Raw genomic sequence first — 23,330 nt, 5'->3', positions numbered from 1 at the left:
AATAATACTACGATATGTGTACCCACAAGAGTTTCCTATGAGAATTGTGCTCTACAGAGTGACATAAAGGTGAAAAATCCAATGATTACAGACAAACAAACAAAAAAAACTTACCAAGTACAGATCTTGCAAAAACTTCGTTTTGGCAACATAACAAACAAACAGACAGGGGTGAAAACAGTAACCTCCATCCATCTTCGATGGCGGAGGTTAACAAGTCATTGTATTGAAAAAGATTTTATTGGGCAAATAAGACTGTTTTGCATGAATAAGAGGAGGAGATTGGGACCACACTCTGTGCAGAGCGTCGGTGCTGCTTAAGCAATCTCCTTGGCTATTGGGAACAATTCTGGACGGGTCGCCACTCCGACACAGTATACCAGCATGCTGGCACTCATTTTGCCAACCTCGGAAGGATGACAGGTCGAGTTAACCCCACCTGGTATTAATTCAACAGCTGAGCGGGATTTGAACTATGGGACATGAATAAGGTTCCCACTGTAAAATGTGTTCTTTTGCTTAGTACAAGCTAAAATACACACAGTGAGATGAAAATACTCGTTCCTACATTGGAATTGTGATTTTGAACCAAAAACGGGGTCAGAACCAGTCGTTGTGTTAAAAAACGCTTCTATTTGGGGAAAATAAGAGTATTTTTGCATGAATAAGGTTCCCAGTGTAAAATGTGTTGTTTTGCTTTGAAGAAGCTAAAATACACACTATCTGATGAAAAACACGCATTTCTGCAATAGAATAGTGATTTGGAACAACAACCAGATTCAGAACAAGTCATTGTGTTAAAAACGCTTTTATTGGACAAATAAGACTTTTCGCATGAATAAGGTTCCCAGTGCAAAATGGTTTGATTTGGACTTTCTTGACTGTTATGTGATTTGGAACCAAAATGGTTAACCAAAAAGAATCGTGATTTGGAACCAAAACTTTTCTCAGAATTGGTTCCCAGTGTGAAATGTTTTGTTTTGCTTGTTACAAGCAAAAATACACACTATGTGATGAAAACACATGTTTCTGCATTGGAATTGTGATTTAGAACCAAAAACGAGGTCAGAACAACTAATTTGGTTGAAAACATTTCATGAAGCGCTCCAAAACGTATGTAAACACCATAAATTATCATGTGACACAATCCCTACTGTACGTGTTTCTTTGAATCATGGTTGTTCTTGCAAATGACAATACCTCTCTCTAGATTTGGGTTCACAATCACTACAAACACCAGCTGAGGTGTGTGTGTGTGTGTTTTTTTCACTGTTTTATATTTCACTGGTCAAATTCAATCATGGAAACAATCAATATAAACTATCGTTGCAAAAGGATGCAGGGTTGGATTGGGAACAGCCATTTTTTAAACCTTCCTTTTCTCAAATACACCCAATACTTATTCATTTAGGTAAGGATATTTCAATAAGAGATACGAACAAAAACATCATCGAATATTTTATTACAATTCGAAACACTATGCCAGCAAAATATTGTGCTCACAAAACAGAGCTTTATGCTTTACTCCGTACTTTATATTTCAAAAATGTAATACTGTCCTTGGCAAAATGTTCAAGATGGGACAGACACCCATCCAAGACTTGCAAAAACATTATTGCAGCTCCAGTTAAGCTCAGGGGCATTGATTGATTACATACGGAAATATGAGAGAATATTTGACCTCCTTTCCTACCATTTTGAGTGTCATACCCCACCCCTACCCTATCCTCAACCCTTTCTATGCTACAGTCGTTTATTCTACCGAAAAAGAAAAAAATTGAAAAAAAATCTTATTTTCTTAAATGACCAAATTCTGACTTTTTATTTTCATAAATGCTACACTGAGCCTGTGGTTTTGAGTACGTTAATAATTCTGTCATTGCATAAAGATCTCTGGATTTCTGTGAAATTTCCAAGGTTAGCTAAGCAGTAATATGATGTTATCCAAGTGATCCAATATAACTATGTAGCTTCCATATATGGGTGGCTTGTACACTATTTACTGGTTTGATGGTCATACCATGAGCAGTTGGGTTCCAAGAGACAATTGAGCCTGCAGATAGTTTCCACTCTGGAGATAGTGTTTGTCGTACAATGAAATTATATACTGTTTATAAATTCAGCTCTCTGAACCTAATAAATACACTAGAAACACCTGTTCCCTTTGGGAGTATTGGCAAGTCGTCTCTCCTCCCCCCCCCTTCTGTGGATTTTTTTCCCTTGTGCCCATGACCTGACCTTCGGTACTACCAACACATATGCAACATTTGGTGGAGATCGGGCCAGCCCTGGTTTTTTCTCTGATTTTCAGATGTGCATACATACACATTCGAACATACATACATACATACATACATTCATACATACATAGTATTGCCTTATTCAATTATTAAATATCGTAGGATAACCCCATGACTTTGTGTACAATGGCGGTTACGGTTGTTATCAAAAGTTGAAGAGTAAAGTAAGACAAGATCATCTCCCCTCTACCCTCCCCCACTCCAACTTAACCTCCTGCATCCTGGTTACAGTATCTTCTTGATACCTTGAAGGAGAGATCTCCCTGGCTGACCGTATAGCATGAGATTTTAAACTGAAGATCAGTATAATGAAGAAAAATGACAGAGGAAGATGTATATGGCAAGCACGGGTCATCTTACCTCACTCATCTTTCCTGACAGGGGCATCTCAACCCACCTTACTCTATCCTCATAAACGGAATATTGACCACACTTCGAGACACCAAGACTCGTGCTTGTAACGTGAGCCAGGTTTCCATGTGGTTCACTAAGCGACCGCAAATATTTTGGCAGAAACAACAAACAGGCCACATTGCTCAGATCCTAATACTCCTGTAATCGCTATTCATTGTTGTGCCTTATTGTGCTGTATAAGCTTGCTGATATTTAAACACAAACGTGATTTTCCTTGCAGTATGTCCACAAAGCATGTACATCAAGCAGCACGGCTTGTGGAAACACAAACAGCCATTCCTTTGCACTGTTATTCTTCATCAGTTTGAAAGATGAGTGCTTTTGCAGTCTGATCCATTGTCATTCTCAGACTTTATTTTTCTAGAAGGAATGAATCCAAACGACAAATACAGAGTTCTCTATTGAATCGGCAGACCGCCAAAGGGTGAGAAAATTTGGGAGATTGGTGCCGGAAGTAGTCACCTGGAATGGGCCTACGAGTTTGCCCGAATGCGTGTCAATCTGGTGAATCATAAAATGTAGAGCAGGTATGTCGAGGCATGCAGGGCAGATTTTGCAATACGAGACATGACCTGGCTTTATAATCCGAAAAGGGTCGAGAAAGCATCTCAAAATGGAAAGCCCATCCTTGTCCATTTTGTACTCAAACTAAACTTGACAAAAATAACAGTTTAAAAAAAATTGTACATCTTATTCATTTGTGTTCTCTACAATCTCATAACAAAGGTTTGTTGAAGATTTGATGACAAAAGCTCAATTGATAAAAAAAAAAAAAATGTTACGGCCTGGACATCCACACTGAATCTCAATGGTAAACGAGGATTTTGATTAAACCATTTATGGCTGGTCTACCACTTCACTGATGGCATCAGCCTTACAATCGTTACTTTCCCATTTGGAGCAGAATGAGATGTGCCAAGTTTCAAATTTTTCTGATCAGCGGTTTCAGAGATACGTTTTAATTTTTTTGCGTTTAATCCAAGATAGCCACCATGCCATGTGACCTATGATGTCACAAATATCATTAAAATATTCTCCATGGAGGGTTTCTCCTACCCTGAAAATTGTGTCAATCGGAAAAGTGGTTGTTGAGAAAAAAAAGTTTAAAAAAGTCAAGAAAAAAAAGGGGGTCGGAGAATAACAATTTACCATGTGAGCTTTTTTCAACAACAAAAAAAAGCCAAAAAGGGTCAAAGAATAATAATAATCATGAAAAATATTTTCACAAAATTGTTAATCTCCATATTCTCGTAATAAATTTTTGTTGACATTGTTTGATGACAAAAGCTCAAATGGTAAAAACGTTAAGGCCCAGAAAGACATACAGACACACAAAAGTGTTTGCAAAACCTTGTCTTCTGCTGTGCAGGGGACAGGCTAATGAGGGACCAGACTTAGTAGTATAATGGTTCGAGCATCTGCTCTGAGTCTGGGAAGTTGTGGGTTCAAATCAAGGTCGAGTCATACCAAAGACTTTTTAAAAAATGATACGTGCTGCTTGCTCACTTGACATTCAGCATTTAAAAGGACAACAGATAACCTTGATCCCTTCTTAGGAAATGCTGCACTGAGTGTGGTGAGGAAGGCGGCTCCATTGTTGTGACGTCGCTGGTACTCAGAGTGCCCTGGGAAATTATGGTACCCCCTCCCCCCCTCAAGCTCAGTGGCTGTGTATTTTTTATCATCTAACAGTCCTGTGTTGTGTCTCATGGATTAATCTGTATGTCCAAGTGTGTGTGGAAGCTCGACTATGAACCTTCGATCCTGAAACAAAAGAAAGAAAAAAAGGGAGTTTCACTGAAGTTCAAGTCATCCCAGGTGGGGCCTGTGCTGATCCTCCACAGGATTGGTGACACAACGTTGGGTTCAGATGAATGAATGTGCCATGGGGAGAAATGTAGACAGGAACAGACTGCATGCCTCCATGGGTAAAGGGAATAAAACAGAGACTTGATTCACAAGCAGTTGATGGGTTCCTTTTTCTTGAAAATAAAAATGGAGAAAGGGACTGCTCGTTTCATAGTTTTCTTAAAGTACAACAAATCCTCCATGACCTGGGGTGACTCAAGGGGAATGAAGTGTTTGCTATTTTTAAAGAGACTTAAGAAAAAAAATACCATGTCAAGGCTCATGTAAGAGTTAACATACAGAACATATTACAAGGCAGGAGACAAGAGGGGCAGGGGAGGGAAGGGAAGCAAAAAAGAGTGGGGAACAGAAACAATGGGAGATCTGTGGAAGGGAGAGGGATGGGTTGGGGGGTATATGTTTGATATATGGGGCAAACAAGATGGGACTACAGCAACTTTCAGGAAGGAAAACAGGGAATTTGAAGGATGTGGGTTTGGGGTGGATTAACGGGGGAAGAAAAGTTCAAGATATTGAATGGGGGAAGACATGAGATGGTGGTGAACAGCTGTTTTGAAGACCTGGAGGAAGGAGTGGGATTGAAGTGAGCATGGGAAGGAGTGGGAAGTTTGTTCCAAAGGTGGGGTAAAAAGAGGAATAAAAGAGTGAAGGTGAGCAGTGATTCTTGATTTTGGTAGTTTCATCAGAAGGGGTTTTTTGGCCGACATTGAACGCCCTGTGAAAGAATAGAGAACGCCTTGTGGAAGAAAAGAAAGGGGACAGAGCACAGACAGAGCAGGGGGGGGGGTTGGGGGGGCAAGGCCAGAGAGGTGACGGTAGAAAACAGAAAGACCACCGACCTGTCTGTGGTGAGAGAGTGAGAGACCCAAAGACTCAGCTTCATCGCAGGAGATACAAATGATCCTATAGAGGCCTTGGTTTCCACAGCGTGAAGCCGAGCGAAGTGTGAGGCAGGAGAACCACCTCAGAGGGGATAGCAGTACTCCATCAGGCTGCGAATGAAAACTTTGTAAATGGTTAGAAACTCAGATGTGTCAAGGAAGGACTTTGCATGATATAGGATGCCCAGTTGGCAACAGGTGTTGGAGGCCAGCTTGGGGATGTGGCTTTCCCAGGAAACATTGTGGCAGAGAGTGAGGCCCAAAAGCTTGAGTGAAAGGACTTCTTCAAGTGGATTGTTGAAAAAGTAGATGGTGGGGTTTTGTAAACGGCCCTTTCGGAGAGACATAGTGGGAGTGTGAGATTTGTCAGGATTGAAAGACATGTTTTAGACCAGCTTGTGATTTTATCCAGAACTGCAGAGAGTAAAGAAGCTGCTGCTTGCTGATCAGGGGGATGATAGATGGTACAGCAGAGGGTGGAGTCATCAGCAAAGAGATAAAGAGGATTTTCCAGAGAGTCAGCAAGATCATTGATGAAAACCAGAAAAAGCACAGGACCCAGAACACTGCCTTGAGGAACTCCAGCCTGGACAGGAAGAGGGGAGAGAGAGAGAGAGAGAGAGAGAGAGAGAGAGAGAGAGAGAGAGAGAGAGAGAGAGAGAGAGAGAGAGAGAGAGAGAGAGAGAGAGAGAGAGAGACATTTAGAGCCACGCGTTGACTGTGACAGGAGAGGAAGTCCACAAGCCATGAGTGGAGATTGCCTTGGAGACCATAAGAAGCGAGCTTGGTGAGCAGTTCGGGATGCCAGACCATATCGAAAGCTCACGATATGTCCCAGGAGATGGCTCTGATCTCATGTTTGGCATTTAGGACCTCCATCCATTGTTGCAACAGCAGAAGCAGCATGTCCAGAGTAGAGTGAACTGGTCTGAATCCAAATTGATGGTTGGAAATCAAGCCATTGAAGAAGAGGAAGGATTTAATGTTGGAAGCAGTGAAGGATTCCATAACCTTGCTGATGATTGCGAGTAGGCTGATTGGTCTGTAGTGGCAGGGATCAGTTTGTGCACCTTTTTTATGCAGGGCGGTAATGTTTGCTGATTTCCAAGCTGTTCCAAGGGTGAATAGTATGGAGAAAGGGTGAGCAAGAGCAACATAACAGGTTTTGAGGACATGTGGGCTGGGAAACGGGTCAAAATCAAATCCAGAAGAGATCGAGTACCATTGGCAGATATCCACGTTGGGAAGTTGACAGATTGAGTCAGTTCCAATGAGCCGTAGAAATCCTTTGCTGACGTGCTGTGGCAGGTGAGAGAGGTACCCACACTCAGCCAACTGAAATTATGGCAATTGAAGTCACCACATATGAGGAAGAGAGAGTTGCGATGAGAGGATAGAAGTTGGTCCATGTTTTCAGAGAGAGATGTAAATGGAGTTATCACTGTTTGCTGGATGGTATAACACACATACGAGTATAAACATGAGGTGAGAGCAGAGGGGAAGCCATAGCCAGAGGTATTCCTGGTGGTGTGGAGGAGTAACGGCAGTGCATGGAGAGTGAGGAATTGAGTTTTTGATAAAGAGAGCAACTCCGCCTCCAAGGCTGAGGTCTATCATACCAGAGAAGGGAGTAACCATGGAGAGAGACTAAGGAGGCAGAGATGTATTGAAGGAGGAAAGTTTCTGTTCAGCAGATTATGTCTGGTTTGTCAGTGGCAACCTGTGTGGAGAGATCAGTCAGGTTAGAGTGCAGGCCCCAGATGTTTGAGGTCCAAACTGTTAAGAGGTAAGGGAGGAAGCTTTGGGTGGAGGGGAGGAGGAAGGTAGGACGAGGGAGGAGAGGTGGAGGTAGGGAGAGTTGTTGACAGTGTACAGGAGATTACAGAATTGCTAGGGGAGAGGGTTGGATGGGGAGGACAAAGCACTCGGTGATGAAGGGATGAGTCACAGTCGGGAGTAATAAGAGAAGGGGAAAAGGGAAGGAGGAGATTGGAGGAGGTGGAGGAATAAGATGGAAGAGACAGGGTTGGGGAAGGAGGCAGCATTGAGGATGTGAGTGGATGCAGCTTTGAGGAGGGGGAGTGAGGATGGGGATTTGAATGGGAGGGGTGGTGGGGGAGAATTAAGGGAGAAAGGTGTGGGTGGAGGTTTTGAGAAAGTTGAGGGGCAAGCTTGGAGTGGAAAGAGAGAAGTTTGCTTTGAAGAGGGAAGAGGTGGCTGATTTGACAGGGAGGGGTGAGAGGGAAGCTTTGAGGGAGAGGAGAAACAATGAGAGCAGGCACAGCCATGGGAGAGGATGGAGAAGGGAGTGGTAGGAAGAGGGAAAGGATGAGACTATTTCAGGGTATTGTGAAGATGGGAGCAGGTGGGGGAGGAACAAAAAATGAGGGGTGGGAGGAGGGGAGGGGAGATGTGATGAGATTTTAGGGGTGGGAAGAGGGGGCTGCTTTGACAAGGGGGAGTGAGGGGGAGATTTGAAGAGAAGGGGTGAGGAGGGAGATTTTAAGGGGAGGGGTGAGGTGAAAGATTTTAAGGGGAGGGGTGAGGGGGAGATTTGGGGGAGAAGGGTAAAGGGGGAATGAAAGGAGAAGGGTGAGGGGAGAATGGAGGGAGAAAGGTGTCAGGGGAGATTTTGAGAAATGTGAGGGGGAAGCTGGGTGGGGGGGGGGGGGTGGGGAAGACAGTGAAGTTTGCTTTGAAGAGGGAGGAGGCAGCTGAATTGAGAGGGTGGGGTGAGAGGGAAGTTTTGAGAGGGAGGAGAGACGAGGAGAGCAGGCACAGTCATGGGGGAGGAGGAAGAAGGGAGGAGTGGGGAGAGGGGAAGTATGAGACTGAGTCGTGGTATGCTAAAGATGGGAGCGGATGTGGGGAGGAACAAGATTTGAGGGGGTGGGAAGAGGGGGAGGGGTGAAGAGAGGAAAGAAAGAGCATGTTTGAGATTTTGAGGAGTGTACTGAATGAGAGTGTGAGACATTTGTTAGTTGGAATGGGGCCCACGGATGTTTGAAAACCATACAGTTTGAGATACCAGAACGGGAGTCGTAAAGTCGTAAAGATGTTTGCTGAGTTGAAAACAAAAATCAAGAATTATCACAATTATCACAATTAACATAGAACTTGTGTTTGATTTTATATTGCAATGTTTTTTTGCTTAATTTGTTATTATTCCCATCTTTGACTCGACTATAACCAATATTTTGTGACCCTGCGTGCGATGCAAAAAGTGAGATGAAATAATTGGTCCACTTTGTCTGTCTACAGATGTCAGTCTATGATTGAGGAACAACTTAAGTTGAATTGAATGTTCTATTTTGAACACTGCAGATCATGAATAGGAACATAGAACACAAAAGTGCAGTTTAGCAGTACTTTGGTTCTGAATTTGGAAAATTGTATGGAATCGTGTGTTGAGCACACATGCGCACAGAGTAGTATGGTAATTGTCTTAATCTGTCTGTTTGTATGTCTGGGAGTCAAACGGAATTGAAAATCATTCCAAATCATTATAAAGGACACAAACAACAGGCATGATGAAGAACTAATCTTCTTCTTCTTTCGGCTGCTCCCGTTCGGGGTCACCACAGCGGATCATTCGTATGATCCGCATAATGATTTGGCACAGGTTTTACGCCGGATGCCCTTCCTGACGCAACCCTAGTCGCCTCTTACGACACAGGGATATGGTACACCTATTTTAACCGGGGTATACACCGGCCCAGTACACTGGTACTCATTTCGCCAACCTCGGAAGGATGACAGGCTGAGTCAACCCCCTGGTGTATTAATTCAGTGGTCCAACGGGGCTTGAACTCAGGACCTTTTGGAACCCAAGCCGCTACCCTAACCACTGCGCCAACACCAGGCTCGCATGATGAAGAACTAATATAACGTGTTAAATAAGGTATTGTAAAAGACAGTGCATCAATGGCAGTAAGCTTCCATAAAAAGTTTTCTTATTTTTTTTATCAACCTTTAGAACCTTTATTATATTTTCAATTGAATTATATACTTCAACACAGCAGAACACAAACCACCTTGATGACCCTTCCAAAAGCGTCCAAGTTCGTAGTACTTAGACAAAATATTATGCCATTTTACACAATCTCGATCAAGCAAACGTGCTGCTCTTGCTCTCAGCATTAAGGAATATCAAGATTCAGACAAAATTGTCACTCATAGGATATAGATTGTGATCGAAAATACAAAGCAAGTGTTTAAAAGACCCTTCCCATGTCCTTTTTCTCAAGACTGTACAGGGTATGGTGTTCTATGAACTCTCTAGTTTTTATGGAGTTGTTTGTCTTTCTATTAAGGAACAATGTTTTGAAATTGTGCTTAATTATGGGAATTGGCTGTGATTACATCCTTCTCTGACCAACATTGTTGGGATGCCATGTTGGGAGGAGGCAGTTTTTTTCCCCAAGATGAGTATTTCTGTATTGTGTTGTGATGTTTTGCTTTGATTGATCGGAAAGGTTGATAATGTTTTTATGGGAACTTAGAATTTGGGACACTGTTCGGGGAACTTGGAATCCTTTGTCATCAAATCATTTACTAATTCTGGTGCTTGTCGAGTTAAGAGTTGTGAAAAGTGACCAAGGTTGATAATCATAGTATAAACGATCATAAGGAACAGCCACCACATAACAAGCCATGAGATTTAGAAGCAGTCGTCCTTATAGGCAATGTGGTTGGGTGGTCAAGCAAAGATATGTCCAAGAAGGTAAAAGCATGCCACGACAAGCTTCAGCTTTGGGGACCATGAGTAGCAGTATGATTGGTCCTTGAAAAGCAAGGGCAAGCCTGGAGTACAGGACATAAAAGTGTGTAAACCATATGAAGGAGAGACGAGAGATGGAGGTAGAAGAGCAAGGAAAAACAGGTCGGTGTATGCGAGTGTGAAAATCCTATGTGTGTCGAGTGTGATCAAGAGGTGCAAAAAGAATTAGATAAAGGAAGGTGCACACAAGGGAAGAGACCTTGGTGAGGTCGTTTCACTGCATAAATCGCTTTACTGCTCTCATGCCGCCTTGGGGAGATTTTCTCTTGGAAATGAGGATGCTTTGTGATCAGCATTCGTCAGAGCTCTAAGCTCAGTGCAGGTCGAATTGGCTCCTCGGTGAGTTATTCCTGCAAGGCTTGCATGGGTCCTCCATAGAGCTGGTACCGTGTAGGGCCTTACAGCTTGATCATTTATCTGACTGCGCCTGACGTCTTCAGTTCACCCTGGTACGCTTTGTACAGATATGCCAAAACAAGATGCATATCCACAGGACCATTGCGCTACACTGATCTAATAACACCTTCTACAATGACATCTATGTACAATGCACCCACATTTAGAGATTGTGTTGACACTGTTTTGTGAGTGGTTGTTTTTGTGCGTTTGCTCACTTTCGGTTCGGTTGAGGATAATTTGTATAAAGTATGCGCGTGTGTGCAGGTGCACTTCACCCATACTCTGCTGCAAAATTTACAAGCTGCAAAAGTACCATCAAGCAGTTTTGGGCAAGAAATATCTTGAAATTTGAACAAGGTCCACTCTTTTCAAAAGCCATTGTGGCATGTTCAACATCCACAAACTAATGGGAACAGGTTGAATGTGCACAGTACTTGTATAAAGCAAAAAAATCACTTTTCACCGAACGACAAATATAGTTTTCTTGTGAATCCATGATTACTATCACAATACAATACCTCAATTGATTGTGCATTTGACATTGAGCTGTCCAGTCTGAATTATATCCCTAATGACGTCAAACTTATAAAAAAAATTCTGTCCTGGTGCATTTCCAGCAGGGGGAACTGCATATTGAAGCATGCTGAAATTTTGAATGGGGGTTTGAAGCCGGCTGTCCCATGCACCTTTACGTTGTGGATGTCAAAGATACTGTAGTATCTTTGGAAAAGAGGGGGACATTGTGTCCAAATTCTGTGTATGACATTGTCTATTCAAAGTATAATTAGTGCTCCCTGCTAATGGTGCTGGCGTGAGGATATGGCGCAGGCATAATGGACAGAGATAATGATTTCTTCCTGTGAGTACACTTCCATGTGTCTTCTTTTATTACAATGCCTAGTATATAGAAACTTTTACAAAGAAAACGTGTTCACCTTATTATCCAGTTCATCTTAAGATGCATGTACAAGACAAAGAGGACAACATAGGAGAGACATGGTTCTGTTTGGGGGGTGAGGGGTGGGGTTGGAGGTCAGGGGGGGAGGGGCAGAGTGAAAGAGGGATGCATCATGCAGCACATGCAAGTGCAAGCGGCTGTGTGTGAATGAACACACAAACTTACAGAAGCACAAATGTATCTTGAAAGTCACCAGCTGGAGAAACACCACTCATGTTTGGGTAAGGTTGAGACCAAAAGTTGACAACATATCCAGGCTTGGGAAAAGATTTCATTTTTTCAAGCTGTCGAGAGAATGGATGTTAAGCTTATAAGCCTTCCAACAACACAGCTACATTCATCCAAGCTAGTGAAAGCTCAAATGCTGCTGAAAACAATGACCAAGCATAACATTTAGAGCACAAGTGTGAAATTTTATCACCGATGACTGTTTCATTTGGCCACAATGCTTAATGAGAAACAAAGTCGACCGCTATTGAATCAAGGTGGAAGTTTTCAACACACTTTCACCTTTTAGAAGTGGAATTTTGAACACATTGTAATTTATGTTATACTGTACTAGCAGGGGTACCCAGTGTTGCCTGGTTCTGTTCTAATCCTGTTGGAATTTTAAAGAAATCAAATATTGTTTTTTTTCCCCCAATTTTTGTGGGGGCCTAAAACACTTTGCAATACCTACTAAGGAATGGGGTCAAGGATCATTTAATATTATCTTTCATATAGCTATCTACAAAGGCTTAGGCACTTTTGGGCAATTAAAAAATAAATATTCAAAAAAAAATCCTACTTTTTTAAAAAAAAATTCAAAAAATTATTTTTTCCGAAAACACTCCAAGGCACTCATTGATGAACTTCTGAAAGTTTGATGAAGATCTGTTTGACCACCTTTGAGAAAAATGGCGGCACACAAACAGACAAGCATCTCTCTTCGAGCATCGAGCCACAGATAGATTACACAAGGTGTCTCAATAAAATGTATACTCACCTTATATGTTGAAAACTATACTATCTTTTTGGCTGTTACCCATAAGGCATTGCAGAACGACTGATGACTTTCAGTCATCCCATCACATGCTCATGCCATCTGGCATCTGTTAGTTATTGGTAACACTCAACATCAACCCACACTCTGCTCATTAAAATTTTAGTTTGAATACCTGTTATTGGGATATACAGTGCGTATAGAAAGTCGAAACCCTCTTTAAAAAAATTTCACTTTTTGTTGCCTGGAATTGAATTGCATTAAATTAGACTTTTTTCCACCTTCATTTCCACACATCATAACCCCTTAAGTGAAAAAACAAATTCTACAAATTTCAGAAAATAAATAAAAAATACAAAACTAGAATTTCCAGGTGGGATTCTTGGCCACAAGAATATCTTGGCCACTTTGGAAGTTTTTGGACTACTGGAGTGACCATCCCACCTGTCACAAGCTAAGTTGTGTTCGCAGCTTAGTTGACCGTCAACAACGCGGGATGGAGATACTGCACGCCACTCAACCACTGCGAGAAAACCACAACTCTAATTCTTTCATCAAATCCTTTCACCGGAAACCCAACTACAACAGCGAGAATCCAACTGCACAACACACTTGGTAGCACTTCCTTACATACAGCATGTTTCTGAAACCACAAGCCGCATACTACGTGAGTACAATGTCAACAACACCCACAAAGCACAATCATCCTTTCAAGCACAGCTGTCAAAGCCCAAGAACCACGTGAACAAATTTGACAGAAATGATGTCATCGATAGCATCGCGTGTGAAGATTGTGAAACCAAATACATGGGCCAAACGTCCAAATGCTAATCTACATGGCTAACCGAACACCAATGTGCTGCAAGGCGACATGACACGTTGTCCTTGGTTACAACACACACACACACACACACACACACACACACACACACACACACACACACACACACACACACCTTCTCAAGGAATCAGACAACTATCCTTGACACAAGGTCATCAAGGGTGAACCGTGAGATTATCGAGACCTGGTACTCTTGTGAAAACTCCATCAACCGACACATCGACTTGCATCCCACACAAAAAGCACTTTGCAATCAATTAAAACATCAACACAAACAACAGTCATTCGTTTCAAGGATTTCAGATTCTGCAACCGGTCCAGACGGCGTCAGCCCATGTGTCCTCAAAGCCTGCTCTTCTGCTCTTGCTCACCCACTCTCTGTTCTATTCACCCTGTCATTTGCCCAAGGTCATCTGCCATCTGCTTGGAAATCTGCTAACATCACTGCCCTGCATAAAAAAGGTGCAAAAACAGATCCCTGTAACTACAGACCAATCAGCCTTCTCCCAATCATCAGCAAGGTGATGGAATCCATCATCGCCTCAGATATGAAATCCTTCCTCTTCTCCAATGGCTTGATTTCCAATCATCAATTTGGTTTCAGACCAGGTCACTCTACCCTGGATATGCTGCTTCTGCTCTCCCATCAATGGATGGAGGTCCTCAATGCCAGACAGGAAATCCGAGCCGTATCCCTGGACATATCACGTGCTTTTGACACAGTCTGGAACCTGCCCTACTCACCAAACTCTCTTCCCATGGTATTCAAGGCCATCTCCACTCATGGCTCGCAGACTTCCTCTCCTGTCGCAGTCAACGTGTGGCCCTAAATGGAGTTCTTTTATCCCCTCTTCCTGTGCAGGCTGGAGTTCCTCAAGGTAGCGTTCTGGGCCCTGTTCTTTTTCTGGTTTTCATCAATGATCTCTCGGACTCTCTGGAAAATCCTCTATTTCTCTTTGCCGACGACTCCACCCTCTGCCGTACCATCTGTCATCCCTCAGACCGGCAAGCAGCAGCTTCTTCACTCACTGCAGATCTGGATAAAATCACAAACTGGTCCAACACGTGGAACATGTCTTTCAATCCAGACAAATCTCACACTCAAACTATGTCTCTTCGAAAGGACAGTTTACAAAACCCCCCCATCCACTTTCTCAACAATCCTCTGGAAGAAGTCTTTTCTTACAAGCTTCTAGGTCTCACTATCTGCCATGACCTTTCCTGGGAAAGTCACATTTCCAACCTCGCCTCAAAAGCCAGTCGCCGACTGGGAATCCTCCGTCGTGCTAAGTCCTTCCTCGGCCCTCTTGAGCTCCTGACCACTTACAAAGCTTTTGTCCGTAGCCTGATGGAGTACTGCTCTCCCCTCTGGGCTGGTGCTCCTGCCTCCCACCTTTCTCGGCTTCACGCTGTCGAAACCAGGGCATTTAAGATCATCGGCATCTCCCGCAATGAAGCTGAGTCTTTGGGCCTCTCACTCAATCACAGCAGGTTGGTCGGTGGTCTTTCTGTCTTCTACCGACTCCTCTCCAGCCTTGCCCCCCCTGCTCTCTCTGCGATTTGTCCCCACCACATTTCCACAGGGCGCTCAAGGTCCGCCAACAACCCCCTTCTGGTAAAACTACCAAAATCAAGAATCACTGCTCATCTTCACTCTTTCATTCCTCTTTTTTCCCACCTTTGGAATAAACTTCCTCACTCTATTCTTTCCCATTCTTCCCTCCAGGCTTTCAAACAGCTGTTCACCACCACCTCTTATCTTCCCCCATCCAAATCCTCGATCTTTTCTACCCCCGATAATCCACCAAGCCCACTTCCTTCATTTCTCCTGCTTTCCTTCCTGAAAGTCCCTGAAATGTCCATCTTCTCTTCGCCATGTTCCCCGTCTCATCCCTCTCCCTTCCACAGTTCACCTAATGTGTCTGTTCCCCACTGTTTTGTCCCTTCCACTACCGCCCCTCTTGTCTCATGCCTCCTTGCTGTGAGTTGTGTGTTAGCTCTCATACGAGCCTTGACCAAGGTACAAAAAAAAAAAAAAAAAACCTTCAAGTTGATGAACTGGATTCAAACCTCTTATCTGTTGAGGTAAGATTTTATTTTCCTATTTTCAAAGTTTGATTGAAGCATACTCATTTAATAATTAAATCACTTAATTAATACATTATTATTTTCCCTCGCAGGAAATTGTATCTGAAATATGAAATGAAAATACTGCTTTTGCTATAACTTGGGGCAAAATTGTTGGCTTGGTTGAAGACCTTATGAGCGACCAAGACCCACAGAACGAGTTCATCCTTGATGACCCAACCAAAGAGTTATACCTTGGAGACCAGCAAAATCCTGAAAAAGAGTTTTGCAAAAATAGTACTCATTGTGAGTTATTCAAGACAATACCCCCTGAACAAGTTATACCTTGATGAGCCAGAATACAAGTTTTACCTTGGAGACTCACAAATTCCAGACATTTTAAAAAATGGAGTTTTCCTTGATGATCCACAGTTATACTATGTGAGATCTATCACTGAAACCCATAAAAATTGGAAAAATGGAGATTTCCTTGATGATCCACAGTTAAACTATGTGAGATCTATCACTGAAACCAATAAAAATTGGAAAAAATGGAGTTTTCCTTGATGATCCACAGTTATACAATGTGAGATCTATCACCGAAACCCACAATATTTCTGGAAATTGTGATTCCACCTTGGAGTCTTGGATAGATGCTTATATTTTTGGAGACTTGAAATGTGGGTTCTGGCTTGATAACTCACAATGTGATATGTATTTGGAAACTCAACAGGAATGTGGTTATACCTTGGAGACTTGGAAAGTTGGGTTTATTTTGGAGACTTGAAATGCTATCACTCTTTGGGATCCAAACCTATCAAGAAAGTTCTTACTCCCCCTTTCTACATCATCACACCTGAAAGCCTTAAAGGACAGAATTGGAAGAAGAGAAAAAAACATTAAAAAAAATGTATTGTTAGTTCTGGGAAGAAAGTGCAGGCTAACTCCCCCTTTCCACATCATCAAACCTGAAAGCCTTAAAAGACAGAATTGGAAGAAGAGAAAAAAACGAAAAAAAAAATATTAAGGTGGAAATCTCATTTTGATAAAGACATTGTGTTGGGCGAGGGTTGGGGGGGTTGGGGTTGAGATTGTGAATGTGAGGGTTGGGACACACACACACACACACACACACACACACACACACACACACACACACACACACCAACAAACAAAAGTTAAGCCTTGACTATTCAGTTGAGGATACTATGTCTGGGGTTCACAGATCCAAGAACGTCCCCCTTCACACACATTATATATGGTTATACACCTCGGACTTGGCCCTCGAGTGTCCACAACGGTGTATATTAGGAGGGAGTGAAGCGCCAACCCACTGCTCCCATGGGTATTATCTGCTTAGTTTTCTCTTTTGTAATTCCTGTGAATAAAATGAACCTAAAATCTCTTCCCCTTCTAAATCATATATCTTATAAGTCCAAGGAACCATATCTATTACATAAACAATTTTAAAAAGTTCATTCGTCCATCGTTTAATATAACCTTTTTCAAAATGAGATTTCCACCTGTATATTCTTACGATATCACCAACTTTGAACTTTGGTTTTCTGAGATTAATCTCTTTTTCATATTTTAATTTTGTAAATGTTTCTGAAGGTTTCATATTCGTTGATGTGTGAATCGTGTCATTATACTTATTCACAATATCCTGAAGAAAAGATAACCATTGTTGTGAACCGAGTTCTGTGAATTTTTTATATAGTCTCTCTTTTAAGGTACGACTAAAACATTCAACAACAATGGCTTTCCCTTCATTAAAGGTAATGTATAATGTAAGACTGTTATTTTTTCGAAAATTCATAAATGTCTTGTTATAAAATTCTCTACCCTCATCAGTCCACAATTTTTTAGGTTTTCTCTTACTTATATTAAATATCTGTTGAAAGGCTAACATAAGAGTATTACGTGTTTTGTTTCCTAAAGGGACAACCCATGCATATCTATTCCTCAAATCAATAACGGTTAAAGCATACTTGTACCCTTTATCATTATTGAGTTCAATCAAATCAGCGGACCAGATATAATCAACTTCCTTGGAATAATCCTTGCTTCTACGAAACTTTGTGAATATTGGTTAATGTAATTCATCAGCTAATTGCTCTTCAGTCTTAATGACATCATTAGAGCCGATACGTTTTTTGAATTTCCAAGTCCATGTTTCAATTTAGCACTGATCATCTTCTTCACGATAAACCGATCAACTTTTTCTCTCAAAGTTGGATTTTGTATCAGACACAAATTATACAACATTTCTCTATCGGCTTCATGCTTTTCTTCCAAAGTTGTGGTATTCCCAAAATCAATACCGTGTCTCATGCACACTTCATCAACTCTGTTGATGGGTTTGCTCCATGATTTAGGATTGTCTGCCTCATCTAATCTTTAATCCAAGTTTGTGCCTGGACCACAGAAAGGATACCCTGGTAGATGTAATTCCCCTGGTATTCCAGTAGTTGTAAATTTACTTCCTGATAAAAACTTTTGTATATCTCCTCCTCGTTTGTGTTTGGAGATAAAATGATTTTTTTTTAACCACACACCGAAAATATACCTTTTGGTATAACCGTGTTATTTTTACTTTTAATATATGGAATATTTTTAGTATTAGTTTTCTTTTTACATTTGAGGCAATAACTCATTTATTTATGAGAATAATTCCTGCAGAGTGCAAAAACCTTTTTAGTTTCCAACATGCACATTTGAATCTTAATTTTTAAAACATAAAGAATCCTTAGAAATGCCTTCACTCTCTCCATTTATTTAAAAAAAAATGAAAAACTTGAATTAAAATGAATATTTTGCCGATGTCAATAGTCTTGTCGAAAATATTGCAAATAGACTTGTCAATTCTTTGTTTTCCTCCTCAGTGGGTTGAGTTATTTTCTGTAATACCCCCAATCTTATTTTAATCTCACTGGTTTCCATATTTTCATACATATTTAGTCTCCCATCTCTCTCCCATCTCTCTCCCATCTCTCTCCCATCTCTCTCCCATCTCTCTCCCATCTCTCTCCCATCTCTCTCCCATCTCTCTCTCTCTCTCTGTCTCTCTCTCTCTCTCTCTCTCTCTCTCTCTCTCTCTCTCTCTCTCTCTCTCTCTCTCTCTCTCTCTCTCTCTCTCTCTCCCCCCTCCTCTTTCTTCTCCCTCTCCCCCTTCTCTCTCTTCTCCTTTGCCTCCTCTTCTCTCTCTTCAACTCCTTCCTCGTCCCTTACTCTCCTTGAATCGCTTACACCCCATAGAATATTATACATATATTCATCAGGATTTCTTGTTATTCCTGTATCCAAAATATTTTTTTTTACAACAGGAAACCAATAAAATTTATTTTGAATTTCTAAAAGAGCCTTACGTTTTCTTAACTTGATAATTTTTTTCATTATTTAACATTCCAATTAAATCCAAAGTGGGTTGGTTTATCAACATCAGCATAATGCCAATCTTTTATTGAAAGTACCTCATTCTTATGTTGTAGAACATATTTATTAAAATACCGAATACCCTTTTCTTGAAGGTATGCTTGGACACAGAAATGATAATTTTCTTGAAGCCTTCTTGCTGTCATTTATGTATTAGAAATATATGTTAGAATAATATTATGGCACGAAACACCTCCCCATATTCCCACAGTTAAATCATTTTGTATTTCCTTACTTATTATATATAATCCTGTTTTTTCTGTTTTCATGATATAAACGATGGCAAAACCATTATTATATTTACCCTTATTAAATTATTTTATTTGTTGTTTACGAATCATGCTTCCACAAAACTCATTCTCGAAACCAAGTGGATAATATTCTTCCTTACGAGACTGATTTAATTGTTCCAGGTATTCTAGGTCAATTTTAAATGACCAATTATACCCAAAATCATTCATATCATACCCCCATTGTTCTATTCTCATACAAACTATAGGCCTTCTTTATAAAAATTTATTTTAATTCGAAGTGTGAATTCTGTATGACCTGGAGATAAAATCAAGACTTCTGTGTCTTTGGAATACACGGCCATTTTATAAAGGATGTATATTGTAATAAATCGCTTAATCTCACCAAGTCATTCGCGTCAGTCGGGCTTGGATAATTTTTTAATTTATAAGCATTTTTCATATTAATATTTTTGGTTATATTATATTTCTCTCATTCAGCCTGTGCTTTTTGTAATAATTTGATAAATCAATATCCAGTTCTTGGGATACACCAAAGATAGAACCATCTTTACCAACATAAGTCATTTATATTAGATTAAAAATAATGTCAAAATTTTTTTTATTTTTGTTGAGTTGAAATAACACATATAGACATAATGGACCACAACATTTGGAATTTAATTCTTGGACTTGAAACGTTTGATAAACACCATTCTGTAAGAATTTTATGACTTCAACAGGTGGTGGAAGACCTAAACTATCAAAATAATATTTGTCTTGACTATTAAAAATACAAACCCAATGAGAACCGTTCCCATTATTATCTTCAAAGTTCATAATAATATTCTTTGTATGTTTAGGCACATTTGTTAATTCATCTCTCATACAAATAACCACATTATGAATTTTTAATCTCTTACAATATTTGACAAGTTGTAAATTTGATGTTGTATTCTTTCCAAATTCTTTAAACCACTCATCAATGCTCATTTATTTATTAGAAAGATATAATCCATGACCTCTTCCAGTTAATTTTACACCTGCTTGTGCGATAGAAGAAAGCATATCTCCAACTAACAATCTCGCTTTATCAGGCAGACCTTCAAGTTTTTCAGCAAAATCTACAATTACACCACTTCCACGAATTTGTTTCTCTAACTCTTTGTTTTGTCTTTCCAATTTTTTTTGAGCCTGGAGTTGAGCCTTCCTTTCGTTGGCAGTTTTCACCGCTGTTGAAATACCAACTGTCAATGCTCCAACCGCACTTAAACCAGCAAATAAAGAAATTAGAAATGGGAGAAATCCTCCACTCGTCTCTCTTATTGAATATTTTTTCAACATTGATTTTGTCATTTTAATTTTAAGTGAGCCAGTATCATTCAAGATTTAACCTGTTCTCTTGTGAGAAAAACATCAATTCTTACTGCTCCTTTTCTCTGAATTGTATTAACGTTAATCGTACAAGGCTTTTGATTTTGAACACAAGATGATGGTTTATGAAGATTGATTTGATTAACATATACTCCAGTTGGTACTTTGCCACTCATTTATTTAACAAAAAATGATGTGAGACTCATCATAACACCATTATCTGTATTAATCTGCAATTCTGTTTCTTCCAAAAGCAAACAATATGTATCAACTTCTTCACTCTCTCCTCTTTCAATGTATAGGGAAGTATCCACTCGATTACACTTTATAGTTTCCTTTTGATCACTCAGGTCAAATGCATAGATTGTATACAAACTTTTAAATGCTGTCATATCCAAAATAGGTTCTTTATTTCCATTACTTTCACACACCTTTTGGTAAGACTTGTATGCTTCAGCATAATCATTTTTTCCCCAATTAATTTCCAATCTATCTCGTGGATAAAATGTTCCATCAAGAGAAAAGCGAAGTTGTTTCACCTTAGCATTATCACTCAATGCATTATTCTTATCAGTCAAAGTATCACCATCTGGCTTTTTAAAATGATCCACAGATATCGTGGCTTTCCATCCAGAACACCCAAATTCCACGTGTAGGTGGTTTGGTTTAGTTTAACGTGTTGACATCTTCTTTTGAGGTACGATACATTGAGTGGTTTCTTTGAGTTAAGTCATTCATTCAACATCTCTTCTGTTTTAAGATTCGGAGTATATTCACTAATATACCAACTCATTTCATCAATTACAAATTTATTCTGATCACCAAAAGCACTCGCAACACCAAAAAGTAATCTATTTTCATTATCATTCTTTTGTAGTTGAAATCTAATTTTAAGTCCACACAGAACTTTATCATGATCACAAAATCCAAATATACCTTTAAGAGGAACTGCCACAGTAAAACTATTAACTGCTTTTGTATCATCAGTATACGTTCCTTTCCTTTGAGTATATCCAGGGTCTGTGGTTGTTCCCGTTGACATATCAGGAATAAAACCTTCGACAGCCCCCTTTCCCATTCTATCACTGAATGTATATAGTGTAAATTTCATCATTTCTGATACAGCAGAGACATAATCAACTGCTTCAACTTCTTGTGTTCCAATGTACAAACGAACACTATCAAACATTTTCCAGAAGAAATCATTTACGAGTGTAGCGTTTGTGTTATTCCCAGCCTGATTGAATTTAAATTTGCACAACAAGAAACATTCAGATAGATTCAAATAGGTTTGTTGATTATTTATTTCAAAACTTTTTGTACCATTTGCATTCCAGTCTGTTCCAGTTATTGCAGTTACGTTGAAGTAATCTCCATTTTTAATGGAGTTTGAGATGACAATGGTATAATCCAAAACATAGATACTGTCGCGGATTCGCGCCCGCCGGCGTGCTGACGGCCACGTAACTCGAATCGCGGAACGTCGCCCACTGGACGGACAATCCAGTCGTGACCCTCTCGGACTAACGCCGGGAACCAGTCACGGGTGGACCTTTCGGTCTCACCGCGATCGAGCCAATCGGCCCCCGCGTGGGATAGGGTTGCTCGCCAAATTCGACCTACCTAAGTACCCACACGGAGGGTAGACCGGGCGATCGCACCTCGCCGCAGGTCGACTTCGGACACGGGCCACTTAAGCGACCCGTTCCGTACTATCGGGATAACCGAGCGGTGTTATTCGTCGGCCTCGATGGTTCGATTAATTATCGGGCGTCTTAGCCCAGGACCAACCCTTTACGTGAAGCAAGATGGGGATTCAATAGAGGAAAAGACGAAGCGAAGCGGGAAAATAGTTCAATAATAAGCACATTTATTTCGCGATGAACGGAAAGCACACATATACAATTCCACCAAAAGCACATGGAAAAGAAGAAGACAAAAAGCAAATGCGACAATGCAGATCTAATACCGACTACGCGAGCACACGGCAACACTTATACAATTTTACTTCACAGACGGCGCCGACAACACATATTCCCAAAGCAAAAGAAAAGAGAACCACCCTCCAGGATGAGGGGGTAGGCGGGCCTGGGGCCGAGACCGTGTCGGGCCTACCCGTCTGATGATGAGACGCGGAGCAGCGGTGGTGCCTCAACTCCGCGGGCCTCGCGGACAGTGTCTGGTAGGGGGTGGGAAGGGGGCCCCCTTGGTCGCACTATCTCAGCGCGGGGGGAAACAGGAGGGGATTGCTGATGCTCGGGGAAAGGAGGATTTCACAAACTCGCGGGTCCCGCGACGAGCGTCTCCACCACGGCCTCGGTCGCGCCGCCGGCCTTTCTCTCCGCAGTTCCCCGAATCCGACGCGAGCACCCCCTCGTCTGCTTTCCCCGCCTCTCCACAGCTCCGTCCTCTTCACTCCGACTCCGCGAACTCCCAACTGCACTGAACTCTTCCTCTGCTTCCAACTCAACTCTTCCTCCTGCGAACTGAACTCGTCTGACGAACGCAGTCGTTTTTATAAGCCCCGTGGCTTCGCTCCTTCATCTTTGACGCTCTGCCTCCGACCTTTCACCTCGCTCCCCATTGGCCCGAGAAAAAGTGGGCGTGAATGCTTTTTGATCCATGAATTTGCATATAGCGACCGACCGCCCTCCAACGCCCTGGAGGCGGGGCCAAACCGCCCCTCGCTCACCGATTGGACGGAACAAAAGTGGGCGTGAGTCGTTTTTGTGATAGTAAAAGAAAAACAGCTATCCTGAAGAGTCGCAGCCCCCATGAATGACATTTATTCCCTCTAGAC

General features: G+C 41.3%; 1 long non-coding RNA gene across 1 annotated transcript in view; it reads right to left on the bottom strand.

Moving 5' to 3' along the window:
- The window catches only part of LOC147021790 (uncharacterized), a 59,181-nt gene that overhangs the window by 7,372 nt on the left and 28,479 nt on the right, over window positions 1–23,330 (bottom strand). The window contains exon 3 of the long non-coding RNA XR_015060606.1: window positions 11,767–11,885. This is a non-coding gene — a long non-coding RNA (uncharacterized LOC147021790). The remainder of the gene's footprint in view (window positions 1–11,766; window positions 11,886–23,330) is intronic.

This window comes from Eptatretus burgeri, chromosome 8, assembly GCF_056783735.1.
Source record: "Eptatretus burgeri isolate ZD-2024b chromosome 8, Ebu_testis_v1, whole genome shotgun sequence".
NCBI lineage: Eukaryota > Metazoa > Chordata > Myxini > Myxiniformes > Myxinidae > Eptatretus > Eptatretus burgeri.
The sequence above is the reverse complement of the archived record's forward strand: the minus strand, read 5'-3'. Positions and strand labels throughout refer to the sequence as shown.